Genomic DNA, 27810 nt, shown 5'->3' with positions numbered 1-27810 from the left:
CCTTAACCACTCGGAATGAATGCCTAAAATTAACCCTTTGAGTTGTTTCTGTTTTAACCCTGTAACCAGGCAGAATTATCCCTGTAACCACGTGAAATTAACCCTGTAACCAAGTAGAATTATCCCTGTAACCACGCAGAATTAACCCTGTAACCAAGCAGAATTAACCCTGTAACCACACAGAATTAACCCTGTAACCACGCAGAATTAACCCTGTAACCAAGCAGAATTAACCCTGTAACCAAGCAGAATTAACCCTGTAAGCAAGCAGAATTAACCCTGTAACCAAGCAGAATTAACCCTGTAACCACGCAGAATTAACCCTGTAACCAAGCAGAATTAACCCTGTAACCAAGCAGAATTAACCCTGTAACCAAGCAGAATTAACCCTGTAACCACGCAGAATTAACCCTGTAACCACGCAGAATTAACCATGTAACCACGCAGAATTAACCATGTAACCAAGCAGAATTAACCATGTAACCACGCAGAATTAACCCTGTAACCAAGCAGAATTAACCCTGTAACCAAGCAGAATTAACCCTGTAACCAAACAGAATTAACCCTGTAACCACGCAGAATTATCCCTGTAACCACGCAGAATTAACCATGTAACCACGCAGAATTAACCATGTAACCAAGCAGAATTAACCATGTAACCAAGCAGAATTAACCCTGTAACCACGCAGAATTAACCCTGTAACCAAGCAGAATTAACCCTGTAACCAAGCAGAATTAACCCTGTAACCACGCAGAATTAACCCTGTAACCAAGCAGAATTAACCCTGTAACCACGCAGAATTAACCATGTAACCAAGCAGAATTAACCCTGTAACCAAGCAGAATTAACCCTGTAACCACGCAGAATTAACCCTGTAACCAAGCAGAATTAACCCTGTAACCAAGCAGAATTAACCCTGTAACCACGCAGAATTAACCCTGTAACCACGCAGAATTAACCCTGTAACCAAGCAGAATTAACCCTGTAACCAAGCAGAATTAACCCTGTAACCAAGCAGAATTAACCCTGTAACCAAGCAGAATTAACCCTGTAACCAAGCAGAATTAACCCTGTAACCAAGCAGAATTAACCCTGTAACCAAGCAGAATTAACCCTGTAACCAAGCAGAATTAACCCTGTAACCAAGCAGAATTAACCCTGTAACCACGCAGAATTAATGCGTCAATAATTGACGTTCATCCAGTTGTGCCAAGTGTGTGTGTGTGTGTGTGTGTGTTGGTAACCTATATGTGTAAATGGAGCCAATCGGTAAGCCATATGTCACTTTCTCTCTAGTGCCAAACCCACAACCCTCATCTGCCCCGCCCCTCACTTGGCACAAGAACACACAAACACACACACACACACATACGCACACGGCTCCCTCCACTTCATTAGGAAAGTAAACACAAGTGCTGTCTGAAGTGGCTAATTAGAGAGCTAATTACTCCCTGCTCGTTACTAATGCAAATTATATTACGCTGCTTAACTTCCTCGTGTCCACAACGACGCTGTTAATTGAGGCCTTTTGAAATTAAATTACCCGCTAATTAGCATATCAAAACCATTAATTCTGTGCCAGGAAGAAAAAAAACACAACAACAAATGCCAAGTTTTACTAATGAGTTTTGCTAATTGAATATGTACACTCAATACCGAGGTGGGTGCCAGAACTGCCTAAACAGCCGATGCTCAACCACTCTGTGTGTGTGTGTGTGTGTGTTTGTGTGTGTGTGTGTGTGTGTGTGTGTGTGTGTGTGTGTGTGTGTGTGTGTGTGTGTGTGTGTGTGTGTGTGTGTGTGTGTGTGTGTGTGTGTGTGTGTGTGTGTGTGTGTGTGTGTCTGAAACCAACCGTAGAGAAAAACACCACACATCGTAACAGAGGCGCGTAATTTAAGTAACCATTCCATTTCTCCAAACGGTTTGTCAATATTTCCCTGTTTACGCAAAACACCATTGATCTATAGCACTTAGAAAAAGAGAGAGAGAGAGAGAAAAAGAGAGAGAGAGAGAGAGAACAGAGGGGGAGGAAGGGGGCCTAATCAGCTGATGAATATAGAGGGCTGAACCATCACCACTAACACACAGTACGTTACCCTGATGTAATTACATGGTCTGAGCACAGAAACACACAAATAGATCTACACTGGGGTCTGAAGCTGCTTTCTGATACACTGAGTCAGGGGGAATCTGGACTGAGCTTGAAGAGCTCATCTACTGAGGTTTAGTTGGTATAAAGGCTGTAAACTGCCTTTGAAGTAAAGATGTGCAGCATCTCTGCAGTGTTCTGGTAAAGCCTGGACCCCTGATAAGTACTGTACCGCTTCTACACCCTGTCTCCTCTCTATACAACCACATCACCTGCTCTGCCATACCAGAGGGGTATCCTACGAAGCAAGCTTGATCTACTCAGGGTTTTCTAAAGCTAACCAGCTTCAGTTAGCTTCACATTCCAGCTCATTCCATACTACTACAGTGGATATTGCTCGTCCGCCTGCCGCTAACTCTAGCAGGCTTGTAACTGTGTGTGCATGTCGCACATGGCTAGTCGAACGCTGAACTCTTCATTGAGACCATGCTGAAGCATCAATCCATGGGCAAGTCAGTGCCACATATAATCTAAATGAAAGAAGAGTTATCTTACAAATTCAGCAGACTATGGCGTGAACTAGACTTTGAGAAGTGCCATCTTTATTTGATTATTTATCGTTAATGCCGACTTTGGTGTGCTTATCAATGCACACCTACAAGCACCTTATTCCCCACTCCTATCAATAAAATCATTTGATTAAGTCATACAAAAGTGTTACTGTGCGTGAAGTTTAAAATGCATTTTGTCATTACTAAATGTGTAATGTGACATATTTTAATACTACTATTTGATTAATAAAATATAATCAGTCGTCTTCCAAAAAGCTTTGCAAGAGGGAGGGAATCGGATTTCATTGGTCCTCAACTTGTGGCTCAGTCATTTCATTCAGGGCAGGTGGAGTTAGCCGTGAGTTAGCCTACATGCACACCCACTTTTTTCTAGCACTTACAACCCAACTAAAGCCACAGGATTAACAGTCTCCCTCCTCTCCAATCAAAGCTAAAGTTCTGTCTGATAATAGCCAATTGTAAACGTTTTCAGAAGTCAAGAGATTATTCAGGTAGATTCAGGTTCTACCTACAGTGGGGAGAACAAGTATTTGATACACTGCCGATTTTGCAGGTTTTCCTACTTACAAAGCATGTAGAGGTCTGTAATTTCTATCATGGGTACACTTCAACTATGAGAGACGGAATCTAAAACAAAAATCCAGAAAATCACATTGTATGATTTTTAAGTAATTAATTTGCATTTCATTGCATGACATAAGTATTTGATACATCAGAAAAGCAGATCTTAATATTTGGTACAGAAACCTTTGTTTGCAATTACAGAGATCATACGTTTCCTGTAGTTCTTGACCAGGTTTGCACACACTGCAGCAGGGATTTTGGCCCACTCCTCCATACAGATCTTCTCCAGATCCTTCAGGTTTCGGGGCTGTCGCTGGGCAATACGGACTTTCAGCTCCCTCCAAAGATTTTCTATTGGGTTCAGGTCTGGAGACTGGCTAGGCCACTCCAGGACCTTGAGATGCTTCTTACGGCACCACTCCTTAGTTGCCCTGGCTGTGTGTTTCGGGTCGTTGTCATGCTGGAAGACCCAGCCACGACCCATCTTCAATGCTCTTACTGAGGGAAGGAGGTTGTTGGCCAAGATCTCGCGATACATGGCCCCATCCATCCTCCCCTCAATACGGTGCAGTCATCCTGTACCCTTTGCAGAAAAGCATCCCCAAAGAATGATGTTTCCACCTCCGTGCTTCACGGTTGGGATGGTGTTCTTGGGGTTGTACTCATCCTTCTTCTTCCTCCAAACACGGCGAGTGGAGTTTAGACCAAAAAGCTCTATTTTTGTCTCATCAGACCACATGACCTTCTCCCATTCCTCCTCTGGATCATCCAGATGGTCATTGGCAAACTTCAGACGGGCCTGGACATGCGCTGGCTTGAGCAGGTGGACCTTGCGTGCGCTGCAGGATTTTAATCCATGACGGTGTAGTGTGTTACTAATGGTTTTCTTTGAGACTGTGGTCCCAGCTCTCTCCAGGTCATTGACCAGGTCCTCCCGTGTAGTTCTGGGCTGATAACTCACCTTCCTCGTGATCATTGATGCCCCACGAGGTGAGATCTTGCATGGAGCCCCAGACCGAGGGTGATTGACCGTCATCTTGAACTTCTTCCATTTTCTAATAATTGCGCCAACAGTTGTTGCCTTCTCACCAAGCTGCTTGCCTATTGTCCTGTAGCCCATCCCAGCCTGTTGCATGTCTACAATTTTATCCCTGATGTCCTTATACAGCTCTCTGGTCTTGGCCATTGTGGAGAGGTTGGAGTCTGTTTGATTGAGTGTGTGGACAGGTGTCTTTTATACAGGTAACGAGTTCAAACAGGTGCAGTTAATACAGGTAATGAGTGGAGAACAGGAGGGCTTCTTAAAGAAAAACTAACAGGTCTGTGAGAGCCGGAATTCTTACTGGTTGGTAGGTGATCAAATACTTATGTCATGCAATAAAATGCAAATTAATTACTTAAAAATCATACAATGTGATTTTCTGGATTTTTGTTTTAGATTCCGTCTCTCACAGTTGAAGTGTACCTATGATAAAAATTACAGACCTCTACATGCTTTGTAAGTAGGAAAACCTGCAAAATCGGCAGTGTATCAAATACTTGTTCTCCCCACTGTACCTGGCTAGTGGTCATGAATACCAGAACAGAACAGAGCTAGAAAGCCTAGAGACATTAACTTTTTTAATCTACGGCTGAAATAAAAAGAATCATACATCTAAAGATTCCTCTCGACTTTAAATGTAAAACTGCCCTAAAAATGTAATTCAAATCCCCTCCCCTTTCATCCTTAAATATCTATCCAATCAAGATGGCTGAAAAGATGTATTCAGGTTGGTTGCTATAAAAGTTATCTTATTACACTTTCCAACTTCTCATTTAAATACCACTGTAATGGAAGATGAAAAAATTTAGAGTGAAATTGAGAGGTAGTCTTACAAAAAAATTAAATAACCATGATAATTAGATGTAAATATATTATAATAACTTTAAGGGAATGCATAGAAACTGCTGCTCTACAATATTCTGCCTAATTGCTCGAATTATCATATTAACCAGTTACCATTTGACTAAGTTGACAAAAAAATATATATTATTCGTCCATTTCTTTTAGGACTTTCCTAATCAAAATCTAACATCCTTGAAGAATGAATTTGAAGGCCTCTTATCAGTTAATTAAATCAGGTTGGAAGTCATTTTTCTATGTGGCGTGATTAGGGCCCGCTCTGTTCTCCTCTGTTCAGACACCATGACGTGAGAGGAAACTTCTCCCTGGCTCATCAAACATTCACAACTAGAAGAATAGAATTTCTTTGAAGGGACGTCATTTTTTTTTCTCCAAACCTCCGCCTTTCTGATAAATTGTGCTCCACCCAATAGATCTCTCTTTCTCCTCAACACATTCTCATTAACGCCCAGAAAGAGAAAAGAGAGGAGAGAGAAAGGAGAGGGGAGGGTAAAGAGAAAGGGACGGGGGGGAGAGAGATGGAGAGAGAAAGAACCTGGTGTAGAGTAGAGAAAGAGAAACAATGTGATAGAGACTCAGGGAGAGAGGATAGGTAAAAAGAAAGGAATGATGGAGGAAGATAGCGAGCGAGGGACACTCACACACACACACAACCCGGGTAACAGCCTTGGGTAAGCCTAAGAGACTAAACATGTACGTCTGGAGCTAAAACAAGTGCTACTGTTTCTACAGAGACACAATCTCTTCATCTCTCCCTTTTCTGTCTGTTCCCTCTCATCCTTGACCCAGTCTGTTCTATTCACGTCCTACTCCTAACATTTAAACAAAGCTTTATCACAGTGTTTCTGCATGCTTGTTTCACCCTCAGCTATGGTAGTGAATGCAATCTACACACACCCCTCATCTCATGTCAGGTGAAATAAATCCAACTGGATGGAAAGAATGAGAAAGAGAGGAAGAGAGAGAGAGAGAGAGAGAGAGAGAGAGAGAGAGAGAGAGAGAGAGAGAGAGAGAGAGAGAGAGAGAGAGAGAGAGAGAGAGAGAGAGAGAGAGAGAGAGAGAGAGAGAGAGAGAGAGAGAGAGAGAGAGAGAGAGAGAGAGAGAGAGAGAGAGAGAGAGCGCGAGGTAGTCCACTCAGTACTCCCATCAGTGGAGTATAAGACTGTCTCTCTGTCATTCAGGCTGCAGCCGGCCTCTCCAGTAGCCAGAAGAGCAGAACAGATATACTGCCCTCCGCACATCTGTCCATCCAACACTCCTCAGGGGAGAGAGAGAGAGATGGGGGGGGGGGGGGTAACTGAAAGTAAGGATGAGAGGGACATGAAGAGAGAAAGAGATGAGAGAAAAACAGAAAGGCAAGTAGAAAAAGAGTTTGAGAGAGGATGAGAGGATGAGAAGCTGGTAGTTGGTAAATGACTGTGATTGGATAATGAATTGAATGAGCGGAGCTTGTCTGATTAAGTTGCAGAGGAGCCCAACTCTCCATCAACACGCTCTCTCATCATCCAATCAACACGCTCGGTTGGCCCGGCACCTTATTGGGTTTTATTCCGTTCTCTCCTCTTTCCCTCCTTCCCTCACTACATGTTATCCTGTCTTCAGCGTAGCCACAGTAGTCTTTCTCAGTGAAGAGAGAATTCTCAAAGCCACAATTACTGCAAAGAACTATCAATTTCCCCTTCAATTAACCCTGTGGGGAGAAAGGGAGAGAAGTAGAGCGGGGAACAGAGGGGGGAGGGAGAGAAATTCAAATTTGGGACGCAGCATTAAACCTATGTGCTGCCTCTCCTCTCCTCCCCCGTCCGTCTGGGAAGTAGTAATAAATGAGGGGGTGAGGCCGAGGAGAGGGGAGGGGGTAGTGTAACATCCTCAGGGGTGAACTTGACCCCAGCACTGAGGGTCAAAGTGGTTACGGTAGAACCAGGGCCCCCATCCCCATTACGGCTGAATACAGGCCGCACAGGCAGCTAGCGCTAATGCCCACTATATGCTAATGAAGGAGATGGTGGGAGGTAGTCTCAAACCACAACCCAGAACTGCTGAAAGCTCTCTTCCATGGGAGACAGAGAGGGAAGAGGGGGAGAAGGAGAGAGAGTGGAGAAAAACGGAGAGAGACCAAGGGGGAAGGAGACAGGGAGAAAAGAGATACGGGGGGAAAGTGAGAGGAAGTTGAAGAGAGAGAAAAAGGGGGAAGAGAGAGAGGAAGAGGAGAGGGAAAAAGAGAAATGTCTGTTTTTATAAGAGGGAGCGATGAAGGGGGTGTGTGTCCGGGGTTGTGGTTGTTAGATCAGCCGAGCTTCGGCTAACGGCCCTCGGCCCGGAATTACAGGGAAGAACTCTGACGGCATGACTGCACTCTATCCTCCCCCCTCTATCCTTCCCTCTCTCTGAGCTGAGCCCCCGGAGAGGGATCCCAAACCAAACTCAGCCTTCAGCAAAGTTCCACAGGCAAACTTTCACAAAGCCCCCGAATGCCTGACTGCCCGCCTAGCTACATGACGACAGAGAGGCATGCCAGGGTTTCAATGCAGCCCTCCCTCCCTGCCTCTCCCTTCCTCCCTGCCTCCCTCCCTCTCCTCTTCTGCTGCCCTCTACTTTCAGAGGCGTATGAGCTGTTTGCTGCTGACCTTTCAGACAATGGAAACAAGCGGAACCCAGAAACTGCAAATGAGTGATACAGGTTGCATACAGGCTGCTCCACCTTCACTAAGCTAACACACGCAGTCCTGCCGTCGATGAGAGAAAGCACGGGCATTGTCCTGCTTGTTTTGCCAAGAGTCAATGGCCGCTTTTCAACTGGGTAATAAATGTCGTTAGTCCTTGAAGAAGAAAAAATGATTAGTCTTTTCTCCATTACTTGCTGATTGTAAATACTTCAAAAGAAAAACGTCCCATTGGAAAAAAATATGAGAGCGAAAAAAAAGAAAAAAATATTCTTTTAAACAGTCATAATCTAAAGATTTCAAAAGGATTTTTCCCTTTCTGTGTTTCATTTCACCTGGGAGCACTATTCTTCAATTCAACCAATGAACGTGCAGGCAAACTAACAAAACACACCATTCAAAATTCACATTACAGTATTTTGTTCAATTCAGTGCATTCGGAAAGTATTAAGACAGCTTGACTTTTTCCACATTTTGTTAGGTTACAGCCTTATTTTAAAATTGATTAAATTGTATTTTCCCCTCATCAATCTACACACAATACCCCATAATTACAAAGCAAAAACAGGTTTGTAGAAATTTATGCACATAAAGAAATAGAAATAATTGAAATATCACATTTACATAATTATTCAGACCCTTTACTCAATACTTTGTTGACGCACCTTTGGCAGCGATTACAGCCTTGAGTCATCTTGGGTATGACACTATAAGCTTGGCACACCTGTATTTGGGGAGTTTCTCCCATTATTCTCTGCAGATCCTCTCAAGCTATGTCAGGTTGGACGGGGAGCATCGCTGCACAGTTATTTTCAGGTCTCTCCAGAGATGTTCGATCGGGCAAACTCCAGAGATGTTCAATCGGGCAAACTCCAAGCGGGTTGTCATGTGCCTATTACTGAGGAGTGGCTTCCGTCTGGCCACTCTACCATAAAGGCCTGATTGGTGGAATGCTGCAGAGATGATTGTCCTTCTGGAAGGTTCTCCCAACTCCACACAGGAACTCTGGAGCTCTGTCAGTGTGACCATCGGGTTCTTGGTCACCTCCCTGACCAAGGCCCTTCTCCCCTGAATGCTCAGTTTGGCGGGGTGGCCAGCTCTAGGAAGAGTCTTGGTGGTTCCAAACTTCTTCCATTTAAGAACGATGGAGGCCACTGTATTCTTGGGAACTTCAATGCTGAAGAAATATTTTGGTACCCTTCCCAAGATCTGTGCCTCGACACAATCCTGTCTCAGAGCTCTAGTGGAAGCCTGGTGCTTGGGCCAGTAACCGAACTGGACTGAATCCTCGAGCTGACAAGGTAAAAATCTGTCGTTTTGCCCGGGCGCTGTGGATGTTGATATAAGTCAGCCCCCCGCACCTCTCTGATTCAGAGGGGTTGGGTTAAATGCGGAAGACACATTTCAGTTGAAGGCATTCAGTTGTACAACTGACTAGGTATCCCCCTTTCCCTTGGACAGGGGTGTGCCTTTTCTAATCATGTCCAACAAATGGAATTTACCACAGGTGGGCTCCAATCAAGTTGTAAAAACATCTCAAGGATGATAAATGGAAACAGAATGCACCTGAACTCAATTTTGAGTCTCACAGCAAAGGGTCTGAATAGTTATGTAAATAAGTTTTTAAAAAATAAAAATTATATACATTTGCAAAGATTTTGAAAAAAATGTTTCGCCTTTTGATTCTGTGTAGATTAATGAGTAGATTTTTTTTTTTTTTAAATCAATTTTAGAATAAGGCTGTAACGTAACAGAATGTGGAAAGAGGGAAGGGTCTGAATACTGTCCGGATGCACTGTACATCCATTTAAATCTACTTCAACAATACATACACTATATATACAAAAGTATATGGACATCCCTTCAAATTAGTGGATTTGGCTATTTCAGCCACACCAGATGCTGACAGGTGTGTAAAATTGAGCACACAGCCATGCAATCTCCATAGACAAACATTGGCAGTAGAATGGCCTTACTGAAGAGCTCAGTGACTTTCAACGTGGCACCGTCATAGGATGCCACCTTTCAAACAAGTCAGTTTGTCAAATTTCTGCCCTGCTAGAGCATGCCCTTGTCAACTGTAAGTGCTGATATTGTGGAAAGCGGAAACGTCTAGGAGCCGTGAAGTGGTATGCCACACAAACTCACAGAACAGGACCGCCAAGTGCTTAAGCACGAGGCGCATAAAAATCCTCTGTCCTCGGTTGCAACACTCACTACCGAGTACCAAACTGCATCTGAAGCAACGCCAGCACAAGAACTGTTTGTCGGGAGCTTCATGAAATTAGTTTCCATGGCCGAGCAGCCGCACACAAGCTTAAGATCACCATGCGCAATGCCAAGCGTCGGCTGGAGTGATGTAAAGCTTGCCGCCATTGGACTCTGGAGCAGTGGAAACATGTTCCCTGGAGTGATGAATCACGCTTCACCATCTGGCAGTCCGGAGGACAAATCTGGGTTTGGCGGATGCCAGGAGAACGCTACCTGCCCCAATGCATAGTGCCAACTGTAAAGTTTGGTGGAGGAGGAATAATGATCTGGGGCTGTTTTTCATGGTTTGGGCTCGGCCCCTTATTTCCAGTGAAGGGAAATCAAAACGCTACAGCATACAATGATATTCTAGTTGATTCTGTGCTTCCAACTTTGTGCCAACAGTTTGGGGAAGGCCCTTTCCTGTTTCAGTATGACAATGCCCCCATGCACAAAGCGAGGTCCATACAGAAATGGTTTGTCGAGATCAGTATGGAATAACTTGACTGGCCTGCACAGAGCCCTGACCTCAACTCCATCGAACACCTTTGGGATGAATTCAAACGGCGACTGCGAGTCAGGCCTAATCGCCCAACATAAGTACCTAACCGCACTAATGCTCTTGTGGCTGAATGGAAGCAAGTCCCCGCAGCAATGTTCCAACATCTAGTGGAAAGCCTTCCCAGAAAAGTGGAGGCTGTTATAGCAGCAAAGGGGTTGAGCAACTCCATATTAATGCCCATGGTTTTGGAATGAGATGTTCGACGAGCAGGTGTCCACACACTTGTGTTCATGTAGTGTACATTTAGCAACATATTTCATTAAATAAAAATATACTGAAAACATGCTCTTCACTAAGAGTTTGAGTAGTTATTTGAGTATAAAAGGCTTGTTCTAACACTTTTTAAATGTGATTTCTATACCCAAGTAAGGCATGTTTTCTTACATTCAATTAACACAGACACTTCTTCTCTATTCTATTCAGTACTGATGGTCGTGGATGTGTTAAATAGAGTCGAATAACTTAACAGCTATTTTATTTTGATGAATTACTTCACATTCGCCAAGCATTTCAGACATTTAACCTTAGGTCAAAAATACACTCTAAACATTAGAAAATGTGTATCATCTTATGTGGAGACACAACTTCTAAGAAAAGCTATTTTTGATGAAGAAGTATCGACTGTCCTTGCATTATAAAGCCTTGTCATTTGACTGAACTGGAGTAGAATAGAATATGTCTATTAAAATGTGTCTTAATAAGAAAAAATCCTGCCCATGAATTCAGATGACAGTTTCCTTTTAATGAAGGGCTTGAATGCCTGTTGAGAGCTGCTGGAGGAGAGCAGAGAGGAGAGCAGAGAGGATGGTTAATTCGAGAAGGCAGCCGTGTCTTTACCTCCCATGCCAGAGTGTGAGAGTGTGAGAGAGCGAGAGAGAGAGAGAGAGAGAGGAGAGGAGGAAAGGCTTGTGAATGTCTGAGGAGGACAGGAGGAGAGGATAAGAGGAAGGAAAGGCTTGTGAATGTCTGAGGAGGACAGGAGGAGAGGATAAGAGGAAGGAAGGCTGTGTGTGAGAAAGGAAGAGAGGGGGGGGGGCTGCTTCAGAGCGACTCCATTTGAACTGACAAATTAAAGAGCAGTTGAACCGCTCGGAACACCACACACCAAAACGAAGAGAACCGCGACAGTACTTACAGAGAACACACATACTCTTCATATCTGTGAGTGAGTGTATGTGTGTTTATTTGTGCAAGCAGGCATGTATGCGTGTGTGCATGTGTGTGTGTGTGAGAGAGTCACAAAAGTAGCCCTGTGAGTGACAGAGAAGCATATCTGTACATACACATCTGTCTGGTAACTGACGGTGGGAAAGAAAGGGGGGATGACAAAATAAAAAGTATTAAATGAGAGAGAAAAAGGAACTGGCTGCGCGACTAGACACAACGCATTAAAGCCAGGGAAGTCATTCTATAGAAAATACATCCCCTGTACGTTCCCTTTCCGCTCCTCCTCAACACTCAATCTACCAATACTAAGGACTTTCAACACAGTATACCGTATCGGCTCAATTTTGAGTCTGACATTCTTAACAGAAAATTGCACTTTTTGACCCAATGTTTTCATTACATTTCTTCTTACCCTGCAGGGAGCATATGTTCTAGTATTGCACAAAAGGTGGATGAGGTGTTTAGTACAAATAACATACTTTTTTCCACTCTACCACCTGTTTTAGATTAGGCTAATTGTCAGAAATGAAGGGACCAGTTAGTTCAAACAAAATCCAGAGCTAAACTATTAAAAATGGGTATATTATAATTCTATTGAACACTGCTTATTTTTTATCAATACTAAATGACAGTTTTAGGATCACCAACACAGTGGTATTTTTCTTAAGATACAGTAGTACTCCTTATTTCCTATTTTTTCATCCTACTTCATCTCCTATTTTCCACTCCTTTATCCTCTTCTTTTTCCACATTTCTTTCCTCTCTTCTCTGTCACCCCTGACCAGTGGTCTCAGCCGGTTTCAGACTACTGTGGTTTCAAAGGCCAGCGCCACAAAACACTCTTTCTTTTGTCTTTCTCTCTTTAAAGACTGGAGTCTGTCTATTACACTGTGTGGTAGAAGAGTCCTGGACAGCAGAGGTAATCTGACAGGATTAGGCTGCTTTATTTCCCTGGGAAGAAGGGATGGGAGAGGAGAGGAAGAAAGAGAGGAGGCCGCGCTCAAATCCCCCTATAAATGTCAAACAGCGAACAGTGACCAGGGGCACAGAAACACACCTGCGCATCACACAGAAACACACACACATACACACCTGTCATATCTCACTGGGCCACCAGACTGGCAAGGAAAGGAGAAGAGACTAGTCCTTCTTTTCCTCTTTCTCAGGAGCGAGGGATTTGTGGGGAACGAGGCACGAAACGAGGGAGGGAGAGGGGGATTACACAATTATTCAGATAGCGGCTGGGGATAATCTAGTGGCAGATGTCCCTCGGTCAACAATGCCCACCTCACACACTCACACACACACACACACACACACACACACACACACACACACACACACACACACATTACAATGCTAGCCGAACACAGCCGAGAGCAAAAGCCAGCCGTAACCGATGGTTACAAGCACTTTGTGTAACCTGCTGGTGTACCAAACACACACTAATCACCAACGGCAAAGGAGAAGTCATGCAAACACACTTCTCTTTAATGATAATATGATTTGGTGTATATCCTTTAGATTTTTTCTAACTTGATATATTTGTATCTAAAAAGTCCATAGCATGGCAATAGTTATCACTGGGACAGGAGAGGGTCAACCTGTTAGCTTTTGTTCTACTATTTCTCCTCAGCCGTCAGAAAAACAACATCAAACCTGAGAAATTCTGTCCAAGGGAAACTACATAACTGACAGGTAATTGTGGTCACACACATACCCCACACCATCCCGCCACATTCTTCCTTAAGCCCCTGCCTCTGTGTCTCTGTGTGATCTCAAGACTCTCATAGCTACTGTGCTATTCTCTTATCCGTTTCTCCCCTTCTCCTTCCCATTCCCTCTATCCTTCTCTCCTCTCTCCACTGCTTTGAAAGGGCACATACAGAGCCTCAGAGTCCTCACCCCCTGTGGGGCAAAGTCCGGCAAAACCACTTCACCTCAAGGACCACGGGGAGGGAGAGAAAGAGAGAGAGAGAGAGGAGAGCGAGAGAGAGGAAAGAGAGGAAAGAGAGAGACATTTGAGTCTCATTACCATACAATACTTAAATCTCAAACATGGCATGACAACACAAGTGAAACACACAAAATAACACACTTTTGAAAATATATAAATATTGCAACAAAAAAATCCTGACTGTATGAGTTTAATTTTCCTTTTTCCTGTAATGAGTACAAAAATTGCAGTCAGTTAATGCCAAAATGAATGCATAAGCAAGAGGATGGGGGTAGAGGGGGGGGGGGGGGGGGTATAGCTGTCAATCCGTCCTCTCTAGCAGCACATTGTGATTTGGGTTTAGACTGGTTAACAGATCTCTCTGTCAGTGGGTATATATATCTAGCACCCTGCCCGCCACAGCCTGTTTCTCATGCTAATAGTTGAAGTAGTCATCCTATGTCACCCATCACTAATACCATGAAATAGCAGCCTTCACCAGCCTCTCAGCCGCAGCGTTAGCCTGTGTTAGCCAGCAGCACCCCAATACTTTACGGATTAGTAAACATAATGAGATATATTTATACACTTGTTACTTATATGGTCAATGGGTGGGGGGGGGACTGTGACAGGGGTATGGAGAAGATTTAGTTAGTTCCTATAGGGGCTTCCCTCATACCTCTTTACAGTATACTAAACTGTACACACAACCAAGTACAAAAGACATTACACATTCAAAGCCAAACTAAACAACACATACAGCTAATGAACACAAACAACCTGAACTAAACACACAGAAATGTCAAAACTTTCCTACACTTTTAAACCTCAAAACCAAAAGGGATGGGGGGGACGAAAGCATTAGTATCATCAAACACAAATCTGTGCTAAGGCAGTGAAGACACTCGTTCCCTGACACTCATTCACTGACAGTGTTTTCCTTCCGCTGGGGAGCGTTCAGGGCTGAGCGTGAATCTGTGTCTGCTCCTCCTACCGCTTAAACCTTCCCGGAGTGGAAATCTCTCTCCAGAGCTCGCCTGGCGGATTTCACCACGGCTGCCGCAGAGTGAGGTGCGTTTAAGAGGCGTGTAACGCTCCTCTACAGGCAGGCGATTTATGCAGCGCTAAAGTTGCGTTCAGGGCCGTGCAGCTGTCACCCGTGCATTAGTAGAACCCTTTAATAAATGCATTAAAACAGTGCCAGAAAGTTTAGTCCCATTGTTGTTTGGAAGAAGTCTTTGAAGTGATCTGTTCTCTCGGCAACTGGTTGATTGACAGGTGGGTTGTCAGGCTGGTACAGAGGGTTGGAATACACCAACGACTCTCTTATGACGCCCTTACGAAGGGTCATAGGGGGAGGGGGGAGACAGGTTTTGAATGGGGGAGATTGGGGAGATGGGGGAGACAGGCTCAATGAGGATGCCATACCACACACACACATTCTGTCATACTCCCCAACACACCACCTCTCCCCCACACTTTCTCTCTATCTGTCTCCCATGCACACACTCCTTCTCATGCTCCATTTCCCTACTTCCACACTCTGTCCATCCATGTCACATCTCCATGGTAGCCATTATGAGTGTCATCACACAGTCAGCAGACTCCCAGCTCCATCTCCACCCAGATACAGGTACAACCAGGTTGTGCTGAGGTTACGTTATAGCAGCTAATTGCTATGGCCCTGCCCCCTGTCCAAGATTATTGGACCTGTCCCATGTTACTAAAACTCTACATCTACCTCATCCTCTCAGTCTCTTCTCCTATTCCAGTTTCAGCTCCAGTCATCTCCCTCTCTAGCTCACTAGTGGTTAGAGAATTGGGCCTGTAACTGGAAGGCTGCTAGATTGAATCCCCGAGCTGACAAGGTAAAAATCTGTCATTCTGCCCCTGAGCAAGGCAGTTAACCCACTGTTCCCCGGGCACGAAGTCATGGATGTCGATGAAGGCAGCCCCCCGCACCTCTCTGATTCAGAGGGGTTGGGTTAAATTGGACAACTGACCAGGTATCCACCTTTCCCTCACTGTCCCAGCCTTAGCCCTTCCCCAGGCCTCCACCAGCCCAGTCCCTGGCCCTGCTCACTGCTACAGTCCCATCTCCAGCTAAAGGTCCAGCCACAGGCACAGTCCCTTCTATCCTTTCTTTCTCGGTCCCTCCGTCTCTCGCTCTGTCTCCAGTCTCTCCAGCAATGGGTCATAAAGCTGGCCTGTGGCTGCCAAGCTCTCTCAGGAGACGCTGATCTAATGCTTCCACACATAATGACCCACGCCTGCCTGCCTGCTACACACATACTGTCATTTCCGTCCTCTTCTCTCTCTCTCTTTCTCTCTCTCCCTCTTTCCCATTCCCCAGGCCCATAGGAAGCGGTCCCTTCCTCTCTCTGTGCTGCAGGGTCACTCCCTCCCACATCCATCAGCTCTTAAGAGGCTCACACTGAATCTATCTCTCTATCACAAAATCTCTCTTCGTCTATCTGTCTGTCTCTCTCTCTCCCTCTCCTCTTCTCTCTTTTCCACTCAAATAGACCTCTGTGAATCACCCTAAAATCTCAGAATCCAGAATCCTCTGCCCTCCTCTGGTCCACGGCTCGCTCCCTCGTTCCACAACTTGTCTTTCCCCTTTTCTCTCTTCATTCTCCTGCTTTTCTCTGTCTTTCTCTGGACTAAAGATGCTGTGTCAGTCAGATTCTGCTGGCTTTACTTTCCCTAATCCACAGGTCAGCATTTGGCATGCACACACACAAGTAGACATGCACAACACAAATAGATATGCACACACACAACTAGACATGCACAACACAAATAGACATGCACAACACAAATAGACATGCACAACACAAATAGACATGCACAACACAAATAGACATGCACAACACAAATAGACACACACAAATAGACATGCACACAAGCGCACACGTATGCATGCACACACAAACACAATATATATATATATTCGGGCCTCTCGTTCTCCCCAATAACAGGTTCAATTAGAACCACATGTGTAATCATGGTTGAAACTAAGGCAATGTGGCGGCGGCTCAACACTCACGTCAATCACCTCACTGATGACCACAGCCAGCACTCTCATCACCAGCTAGCTACCTCCACACACACAACAAAGCTTTAAAACTTCAACATTTCAATTCTTAACAAAATGTATTTTTATTTTTATAAAAAAACAACCCATTTTCCAGACTTTTAGGCTTCCTCAAAAAAACAGCCAACACATGCATTGACTATGAACTGCAAACATAAGCATTTAATTTGTCCTTTTTCCACAGAATCTGTTTTAATGGAAGTACTGTGATGGAGGCAAATAGCAGGATATCCACTGGGTCAAATCCTACACATACCAGCATCATGTATCGCTGGCTTTCCACCTCTCTTTAAAAACACTTTGGAGCACCAGATAAAGCCACTCAACCAATGGGCAGCAGTAGTTTTGGTCTGGCAGAAGAGGTTTAATGTAGAGGGGGATAGAGAAACAGGCAGACAGAGCGAGTCGTCAGAAAAGTGTTCAATATTAGCTATGCTCAGGACATGAAAAACTTCACAAAATACTGTCCATCTCACTTGACTGGAGCCCATATGAATTTTGAATGGGCACTCTTTTATACGTACACACACACGCACACACACACACACGCACACACACACACATACACACACACAGGTACTCGTGGTAAGAACACTTATATTATGTTGATGGACCACCACAATAAAGTTGGTGTGCATTAAGCCCAGAATGGAACGTTTTGAAGCAGCCTGATTCATATTATAATACAGCAGTCAATACAGTTTTATCATTTTATAGTATAGTAAAGCATTCAAGTGTTAGCGTGTTTATTGTACATATTTTTTGACAATCTGAAACATGTTCTAGTCACACCCAGGCTCTGACACACAGCCAGTTAAAACCCTGACTACAGCCCAGACACACACAAACACACACACAAACTTTGCCTAACTACAACCAAAACACGTTCAAACACACATAAAGGTTGTCTATCTGTCCCACCCTGATAGTGTCATCTAATCACTATTACTGCAGTGTTGCATTTCACAAAATCACTACTGACATGACAGATGCTGTTCAGCAAATAGTGAACAGACTTTGCTTTCCTTTTACTAAATATACCATAATAGAAAGTCCAAAAACATTTTACACACTACACAGATACAAGAAAAATATTCTCTACAACACTGAAAATCCAGCAATAATAGAAACTCAACAAATCAGAAGAGAAAATGTGTGAGACAGAGAGACAGGACAAATTCAACAACAGGACATGAAAAACAGTCAGCTGCCGAGGAAAAGAAGAAAAAAACGTCTGATTTTACTGTCTGCAGCTGGACACAATAGCAGATAGAGCAGAGAGAGTCAGCCTTTTTCTGACACCTCTAGCTTCCTGACTGTGTCCACTTCATTTCCAAATCAATTATTTTCCCACTCAAATACCCTGTCTATTATCTCACTTTTTATTTTTCTCACAAACTCTCCTTTTCTCAAACTGCTCTTCTCACATATTCTTTATATTATATTCAAACACTGTTCTTATCTAAAATCGTATTATCTTTCTTAGGTACCACATGTATAGAAAAGTAAGTATCTGTTAGTATCTAAATATGATTTTCAAATAATTACTAGGTAACTACCATCTGAAATAGAGTGTAAAATTCCCCCCTCTCCTTCTCTCTGAGAGGAGAGACCCTCACTGCTCCAGTCTCTCTCTCAGCCCAGCAGCAGGTATGTCTGTTTGAGCTGAGGATCTTCAATAATGATAATAGAGTAATTCAGCTGACACTTTTCTCTTAAGCTACTTCAAATGATGTCATATCTTCAGTATATGTGGCCCATGCGGAAATCAAACCCACAACTCTGGAATTACAATCATCATGCTCCAACCAACTGTGCCAACGCAACCACTTTCTCCTGTCTTAAAGCCAGGTCTGGATCTCTAGACCACAGCAAACATGACACACACCGCTGAGAAATCCCCTGCTTTCTCTCACCCTAAACTCTAAAGCCATTCCAGAAAATGGTATCAGTTCAGTTGAAATTTCCCAACTCTTTGGTTATGAGCATAGTAAAATAGAATAGAACTAAAAATAGAATAACACAATCAGAAAGACTAAATGAGGTAAAACATTCGAAATAAATCTGGACATACCTAAAGGAGGTGAACTGCTTTTAGTAAAATATAGAAGGTTTAAAATACCCTTTCAAAGAATTTGCCTGGTTTTAAATAATTAGTGGGGCTAACTATAGGCAGATAACTTTTGTTTGTTCAGTTACAAAGTCCCTTGAATTTCTTATTTTCTTAAGGAATAAAAGCTAATCATGATTTTATAAATAACACACTGATCTCAGAGAAGAAAATCAGCCCAGGTGTGTTTGTGAACAATTAAAATAACTAGTCCCCGGGTGTGAAAATATTTTATGCCACCACACATACCACCAACCAAATCCATGTTTTCCTGCCTGGCAGAAGAGTTATGACATGGATATAAAATGTGAAATACAGCTCTTTCGTTCTCTCTAAAAATTATATTAAACCTCCATCAGTGGTGCAATTAAAACTGCGTCACCATCGAGTTGCAGATATGCCACCCGTGGCACGCGCAGCCTCGGAGCGAAGGACAGGGAGACAGGAGCCACAAAACAACATGGAGAGAGAGAGAGGGAGCGGGAACACACTAAATTAATTAATTATGTCAAATGCCCCAGCGTCCATCAATCAAATGGAAAAACGGCAATGATCTGCCTTTTTCTTTGTAATGACTTACAGACCAATGGCACCGCGCCGCAACCAATAGCAACTAATTGTAATTTCAATTCTCCATCATGCCGGACATCATTGCGTCTGACGTGCAGGAATGTCCCAGATGAAGGCTGATATTTAGGGTGCTCAGGGACGGAGATATATGGGTATGCTCAAATTTAGGAAACCAACCGCAACAATATGGCGGTGATGTCCGTGAAAACTTCTACATAGCCTTGTGAGATGTTGAAAATAGCCTACTTGTTTGAGACAATGCAATTATTTAAAATGAATTATGAATTTATAGATTTAGTAGAAAGTAGATTAGGAAATTATTTAAAGGCTTTTATAGGACATTACAAAACAAACAAAACACTTTCATAATGAGATATAGAATGAATATTCGAAGAAAAACAACTCTAAACGCCGGAATGCTCAAATGTGTTAAAATGGGTCTCCTCACAAAAGCGCACATCCAGAGCCTAAAATCAGTAGCCATTGGTTATTGTGCATGGGGCGCATTTGGCTATTCTGTTGATGAGTCCTATTGCACCCGACAACTTTACAACACTAGCATAACTTTTTAGAATTTGTATATTTTTAAATGTATAGTTATTCATATTCCCAATACATTTCATATGCGTCAGTTGCAAAATACATATTTTCATAATTAAATCAATAAAGATTGTGAGGCTATGTGTATATCCTTTATCTTAGAAGTTGTAAAATAATTGTATATGTATATATATATATAAAACAAAACGAAGAAGTTATCAGCTAAAACGGGATCTTCTCGGCTTTTCATGTCTTTTGCTTTTCTGATAGGTAAGTATATCCGATTCTGATTAATAGATTATGCATGGCTAATAACCAATAATAATCAACGACATAAATTGTTCCATGAGCATCACACCAACTTTGATTTTGAAGCACAATTGCACGTATCACCAACAGTAGGCTAGGGCTATAGCCTATTGTTTGGTAAACTGAATCAATAATAACAATAGCCTACTATTACAGTAGATTTCTATTGTATTTGACACAATTGTGAATAAATTCAAATAAAAGGGACACTAGCCTTCCATAAAGACTTAGACCAAACCTTCCATACCACCCGGATTGAAGTCTGCAAAATTCAAGCCCAAAATCAGCAGACAACATCCTTTAAAAATATTTAAAAGTTTGACCGTAGAAACGAATTATTTAGGCATATCAGTGTTCTTGTCTAAATTAATTATAAAATAATTGAAAGACCTAATCATAGATTTAATGTGGTCCCTTAAAATGTATCTTTAATTAAAATTCAACAATCGCAAATCTATTGAGACCTCGTTCGGTGTGTGGTGAACGGGTAATAAACGATCAAAAATAATTCAAACGATGGCCGAATGGGTGTGTAAATTTACACCCGTTATTGGAGACGCGATTAATCAAAGTATTTTACAAAGGACTCGTTTAGCGTTCGACGCTTGTGCACCTCCGTGCATTTGCTGCTTTCATTCAAATTCACTACGAACATCTTTGTAGGCCAGCTTTGTCTGAAAACTTTTTGTTGTTTCATGTGCGAGCGTTTGTGAACCTGACACCTTCCATAAACGGTGATGCAGCATGCAGCCACTGCTCCTGCAGTCTACAACTTCAACTATCATTTCACACCTACATTTTAAAATAAAAACCAAGTAGACCTATTTCCAAAGTATGTATACTAAAGTATATGGATTTCATATCAAAACTGCAATCTGTTATTTTGATAGCACGTGTTTATCTAGGGGAGAGGTCGCGAGAAACTCGCTCGTGGGTCCTTGCCATTTTCGACAAACTTTTTTCTATTGTACAAAATGAAGAACGACTTCAAAGTGCATGGCCTTAAAAGTAGCTGATTTAAAGTTTCATGTTTGGACTACAGTGTATGCCAGCCTTGGTGAAACGCACATTAGACAATAATAGCCTAGTCATTCGCTCAATATAGGGTAAGATTTTGTTATTATTGGTTTATAAGACTTTTGCTGAAAACAATGATAGCCATAAACAAGTCCAATTTTTGCAGTGTTCGAACTCAACAACACGCGCGCACACACTTTCACTCTTGGAAAAACACACGGACAGAGAGACAGAGGAGAAGAAAGGACAATTAAGAGGGATGGAGAATATGTAGATACGTGTATCAACCTGTTCTTGTTTTCTGAAGAAGTCAACTTTCACACCAGTGGCTGGACCATGTGGACAGCCCCGCTTCAGCTCGGCGCAACACCACACGGCGAGTCCCCTCACGGCTACAAAGACTCAAGGCAAAATAACAAAAAGAGAGAAATCTTGGAATCTAAGATTGGTATCGCAGGAAAATTACTTTCAACGACAACCGTCTTCGTTAGTTACTCCGTGCTTCCTTCCTTTCTTGTCTTTTGTTGTGCGTTCTCTCTCTAGGAGTGGGCACTGTAGCTAGTGAAGTCAGAACAATACTAGTGCCACTAACTCACACAGAGGCTGGATGCGCAGCCCTTGGGGAAGTTGATGGAGAGAAAGCACAGAGCTTTTCGGGCTGTTCGTTGCCGGCTCTCCTCACTCTGGTCTGATCCTGCTATCTCGCCGTTATTCAGATCTTATCCCCTCCACAAGTCCCAATGACGATAATCGACTCAGTTTTTGGCATCCCATCTGTCGCTCGCTCCTTCGCTAGCAAATCAGTGTTGAATTATTCGGGTTGTGTGTTGGTTGAGGATATGTTGGGGGATAGTTTGCTCTCTACCGTAATGCCTCTAAAACAGGTGCTCGTTCACATCTCCCTGTGCCTTGCGAGTGGCAGAAAAAGGCGCTTCACATGGCCGGGTGGCAAGCGGCAATTGCACCGAGAGAAAATCGGCCTACCATGTTAATTTATTTTAATTTTATTTATTTCGCCTTTATTTAACCAGGTAGGCAAGTTGAGAACAAGTTCTCATTTACAATTGCGACCTGGCCAAGATAAAGCAAAGCAGTTCGACACATACAACAACACAGAGTTACACATGGAGTAAAACTAACATACAGTCAATAAAAATAAGTCTATATACAATGTGAGCAAATGAGGTGAGATAAGGGAGGTAAAGGCAAAAAAAAGGCCATGGTGGCAAAGTAAATCCAATATAGCAAGTAAAACACTGGAATGGTAGATTTGCAGTGGAAGAATGTGCAAAGTAGAAATAATGGGGTGCAAAGGATCAAAATAAATACAGTAGGGGAAGAGGTAGTTGTTTGGGCTAAATTATAGATGGGCTATGTACAGGTGCAGTAATCTGTGAGCTGCTCTGACAGCTGGTGCTTAAAGCTAGTGAGGGAGATAAGTGTTTCCAGCTTCAGAGATTTTTGTAGGTCGTTCCAGTTATTGGCAGCAGAGAACTGGAAGGAGAGGCGGCCAAAGGAGGAATTGGCTTTGAGGGTGACCAGAGATATATACCTGCTGGAGCGCGTGCTACAGGTGGGTGCTGCTATGGTGACCAGCGAGCTGAGATGAGGGGGGACTTTACCTAGCAGGGTCTTGTAGATGACCTGGAGCCAGTGGGTTTGGCGACGAGTATGAAGCGAGGGCCAGCCAACGAGAGCGTACAGGTCGCAGTGGTGGGTAGTATATGGGGCTTTGGAGTCAAAACGGATGGCACTGTGATGGACTGCATCCAATTTATTGAGTAGGGTATTGGAGGCTATTTTGTAAATGACATCGCCGAAGTTAAGGATCGGTAGGATGGTCAGTTTTACGAGGGTATGTTTGGCAGCATGAGTGAAGGATGCTTTGTTGCGAAATAGGAAGCCAATTCTAGATTTAACTTTGGATTGGAGATGTTTGATGTGAGTCTGGAAGGAGAGTTTACAGTCTAACCAGACACCTAGGTATTTGTAGTTGTCCACATATTCTAAGTCAGAACCGTCCAGAGTAGGGATGCTGGATGAGCGGGCAGGTGCAGGCAGCGATCGGTTGAAGAGCATGCATTTAGTTTTACTTGCATTTAAGAACAGTTGAAGGCCACGGAAGGAGCGTTGTATGGCATTGAAGCTCGCCTGGAGGGTTGTTAACACAGTGTCCAAAGAAGGGCCAGAAGTATACAGAATGGTGTCGTCTGCGTAGAGGTGGATCAGAGACTCACCAGCAGCAAGAGCGACATCATTGATGTATACAGAGAAGAGAGTCGGCCCAAGAATTGAACCCTGTGGCACCCCCATAGAGACTGCCAGAGGCTCGGACAACAGGCTCTCCAATTTGGCACATTGAACTCTATCAGAGAAGAGCATTGTTTAGAGCACTAGAGGCTCCTCAGAGGAGGAAGGGGAGGACCATCCTCAGTGAATTTCATAAAAAAATATTTTTTTCAAACATTTAAAAAGTTAACCTTTTTAGATAAAATTATACTAAATATATTCACGTCACCAAATCATTGATTAAAACAGACTGTTTTGCATTGAAGGTCTACAGTAGCCTCAACAGCACTCTGTCGGGTAGCACCATGTTGTAGCCGGAGGACAGCTTGGCACATTGACTTCAATACAAAACCTATGAGGCTCATGGTTCTCACCACCTTCAATAGACATACACAGTAATTATGACAACTTCTGGAGGACTTCCTCCAACCTATCAGAACTGACATGTTGTCCTCCCAATCAGAGGATCAGAGAATGAATCTAGTACTGAAAGCACAAGCTACAGCTAGCTAGCTCTGCAATGCATAAAATGTGGTGAGTAGTTGACTCGGAGAGAAAGACAATAGTTAAACAGTTTTGAACAAATTAACTTCTTCCAAAATGAAGAAGAAGCAAGAAAGAGATAGAGATTTAGTATTTTTTTCTCACTTTCAGTTTTACTTACCTAGCAAATGCTCCTAGCTAGTTTAGCCTACTTAAACACCCTGGCTCAAACAGAGGGATTATATGTTAGATAGCTGGCTATAACTATCCAACACAACACTGGAACTCTTTCAAGTCAAACTTTTCCTAATTTATTGCCACCTGGTCCGCCGGTGTAAGTGCTCAACTGCTTACTGACTGTACACTAACGTTACTGCATGATTGTAGTTAGTTCTATTAGCTATGTTGACTATGACGTTACTTTAACTAATATGGTGACAATGATGTAGGCTGTGTGAGGTGGTTATGATAAGGTTTGGCTTGGAAAGGTGATGTGTTGTGCTTTGAAGTCCACAAGCGAAGGGGAAAGGTGAGAGGAGGAGAGCACATAGATGTGAGAAGCAGTACAACGTGGCTGCTAAAAAAGTGAATTGTGTTTATGCGTGAACAGGGATGTATTCATTTCCCCGATTCTGTTGAAAAACATTTCTTTAACGGAGGCAAACAGAACAAAACGGGGATGAACATACCTGAATTTGTCCAATATAAATTATTTTTTGCAACTGTTGGACTAATGATTACACCCTAGATCAGCCAGATGCAGGCAAGAGTGTGCAAAGCGGTATTGAATGTGTCACTGTCTGTCCATGTGTCACTGTCTGTCACCTGTGCACCTATGTTGTAAACTAACCGCGCTGCTTGCAACCGCGCTGCTTGCAACCGCGCTGCTTGCAACCGCGCTGCTTGCAACCGCGCTGCTTGCAACCGCGCTGCTTGCAAAACTGCTTGTGTTTTGCCGTGCTACTCCAATTGAAATCTATCATTGGGTATTGACCAGAGGCAGCCAGTAGTGGTGTGTGGGTAACATCAGTGAGGAAGCCAAGCCAGTAAAAAGGCCATATTACAGAAGGCCATATTAGTTGGTCAAGGTTAGTGATTCATTTTATATCTTTTGCTGTTTTTTTGCGATCGCTACCTTTGCGGTGAATGAATGCGGTTGTGTGTTTGGCTATTGTGGTAAGCTAATATAATGCTATATTGTGTTTTCGCTGTAAAACACTTAAAAAATCGGAAATATTGGCTGGATTCACAAGATGTTTATCTTTCATTTGCTGTACACCATGTATTTTTCATAAATGTTTTATGATGAGTATTTAGGTATTTCACGTTGCTCTCTGTAATTATTGGCTGGCTGCTTTGGTGATATTTTTGATGGTAGCTGCAATGTAAAACTATGATTTATACCTCAAATATGTACATTTTCGAACAAAACATAGATTTATTGTATAACATGTTATAAGACTGTCATCTGATGAAATTGTTTCTTGGTTAGTGACTAATTATATCTCTATTTGGTCGGTTTTGTGATAGCTACCTATGTGGTAAAAAAATGGTGAAAATATGCAGTTGAGTCTTTTGCTATTGTGGTTAGCTAATAGAAATACATATTGTGTTTTCGGTGTAAAACATTTTAAAAATCGGAAATGATGGCTGGATTCACAAGATGTTTATCTTTCATTTGCTGTATTGGACTTGTGATTTCATGAAAATTATATTATATGATATCCCTGTCGCGTTAGGCTAGGCTATGCTAGTCAGCTTTTTTGATGAGGATGCTCCCGGATCCGGGATGGGTAGCAATGAAAGGTTAATCAACATTGATGCCCTGAATTTAGCAGGCGCTATAGACAGATAGGGCTACTTTCTGCACACGCCAACCGGAGTAACTTGACAGACGCTAACCAAACAAGATGTAGCTACAAACAAAATGGAGTTAAATGGTTCCAGTCTGCATTGAAGCGTTCATCCATGTATATGGGTAAGAGTCTAGCTACATTTTCAGATATTATAAGTTTCTAATTCTAATTGTCAGGAAGTCATTTTCATTGCAAGGTAAAGCATACTGTTAGCTAGCTAGCGAGCGTTAGCTTGCTGACTCGCTATCTAACATTACGTGTATGATCTGTGTAGTAATATTATTCAAATCAGAAAACCATTTGCATCGCTAGTTATAGCCTAATGTTAGTTAGCTAACATTGAACCTACAGTAATTGGTTAGCTTTAGCTACCTGGAAATTCATACTACAGCTTTGAAAATGTTTGTATTGGTAGTAGTATGAGTTGGGATTATGCCGGTTCATTGTTTAGCTAGCTAGCTACATGTCTAAACAAAAGACTTCACTTCGCCAGGTGATTACATGACCAATCTAGTTTGCCAGGTGTATCTTGGGATGATTACAGCCATCTATTGTATTTCATGAACATGTGTACATGTCTAGACAATAGTGACCCATCCACTTAGCTAGATATGGCTGGGGGGGGTTATAGCATTTCTTTCACATGACCTATCAATTTAGACAAGTGTGTCGGGCAAGCGTCATCTAATAATTATAAAATATTTATAAAATAAATATGGACACTTTCTGTTTTTGATATTGCTACTATGCAAGTAACCATTTCACTGTTCCGTTTACGCCTTCTGTATCCTGTGCATGTGACAAATAAACTTAGATTTTATTTGATATAGTGTGTGTTTACTAGAGATGTGAAGAACAACATGACCTGGACCGGATATAGGCCAAGGACTAGATAAAGTGTATTTTTACTTGCCGTTTTTCCTTATTGTAGGCTACTTCTTTTGCCACTACTTACTCTGTTTAGCACATGGCCTCACATGTAAATCCGTAAAGAGATGGGTGGGGCTAAGGCTTAAAAGGGTGTGAATGATGCTGAATGGGTGTAGACAAGGAAGAGCTCTCCAGTTAGTGTACCAAAATATTCAAGGGCCATTTTCTCAAAAGTGGGGTTATCAACTTTCAAAGCAGAATTACTTTCCCATTGTTCCTCAATTGCAGTGTATGATATACAATTTTCTAGCTCTGACACCATTTCAAATTTTGGTACATAGGACCGACTCCAGGTGGTGGGTCACATATGCTTAGTTTAATACACTGAAAACAAAGTTAAAGATACCAAAAACAACTTAGTCCAATTAATGTTGCTAAATGTCATGTGGCTGTCCATGGTACTGATTTCTGTCTGTGTGTGTGTTTGTCTGTGTGTATGCGTGCGTGCGCAAGTAAAAAAAAAAAAGTTAACTCACCCTACTCGTAAACTAGTTTAACGCCAATGCCACCCTGCTCTCTTTTATGTTGGCAAAATGGTCATGGCTCTGTCATACAGTACGCTTTTATTCGATTTATTTTTTATTTTTTACGTGTATTTTTTACCTCTTTTTCGTGATATCAATTGGTAGTTACAGTCTTGTCCCATCGCTGTAACTCCCCTATGGACTCGAGAGAGGTGAAGGTTGAGAGCCATGCATCCTCCGAAACATGACCCTGCCAAGCTGCACTGCTTCTTGACACACTGCTCGCTTAACCAGTAAGCCAGCCGCACCAATGTGTTGGATGAAACACCGTCCAGCTGGCAACCGAAGTCAGCTTGCAGGCGCCCGTCCCGCCACAAGGAGTCGCTAGATCGCAATGGGACAAGGAGATCCCGGGTGGCCAAACCCTCCCCTAACCCG

The 27810-nt window shown here is 42.8% G+C and overlaps 1 protein-coding gene across 6 annotated transcripts in view; it reads right to left on the bottom strand.

Moving 5' to 3' along the window:
* foxp4 (forkhead box P4) overlaps window positions 1–22155 on the bottom strand; it is a 195247-nt gene extending 173092 nt beyond the window's left edge. For 4 of the 6 annotated variants that reach the window (XM_071335447.1, XM_071335449.1, XM_071335450.1 and 1 more), the window contains exon 1: window positions 21639–21776. The gene's annotated coding sequence lies outside the window, so the exon portion shown is untranslated. Of the gene's footprint in view, window positions 1–21638 lie in introns of all 6 variants that reach the window. The other 2 variants (XM_071335446.1, XM_071335448.1) reach the window with 2 other exon arrangements.
* Between the last annotated feature and the right edge of the window lie 5655 nt (window positions 22156–27810).

Source organism: Salvelinus alpinus, chromosome 12 (genome assembly GCF_045679555.1).
Source record: "Salvelinus alpinus chromosome 12, SLU_Salpinus.1, whole genome shotgun sequence".
Classification (NCBI taxonomy): Eukaryota; Metazoa; Chordata; class Actinopteri; order Salmoniformes; family Salmonidae; genus Salvelinus; species Salvelinus alpinus.
This window is presented reverse-complemented; position numbering and strand designations above follow the sequence as displayed.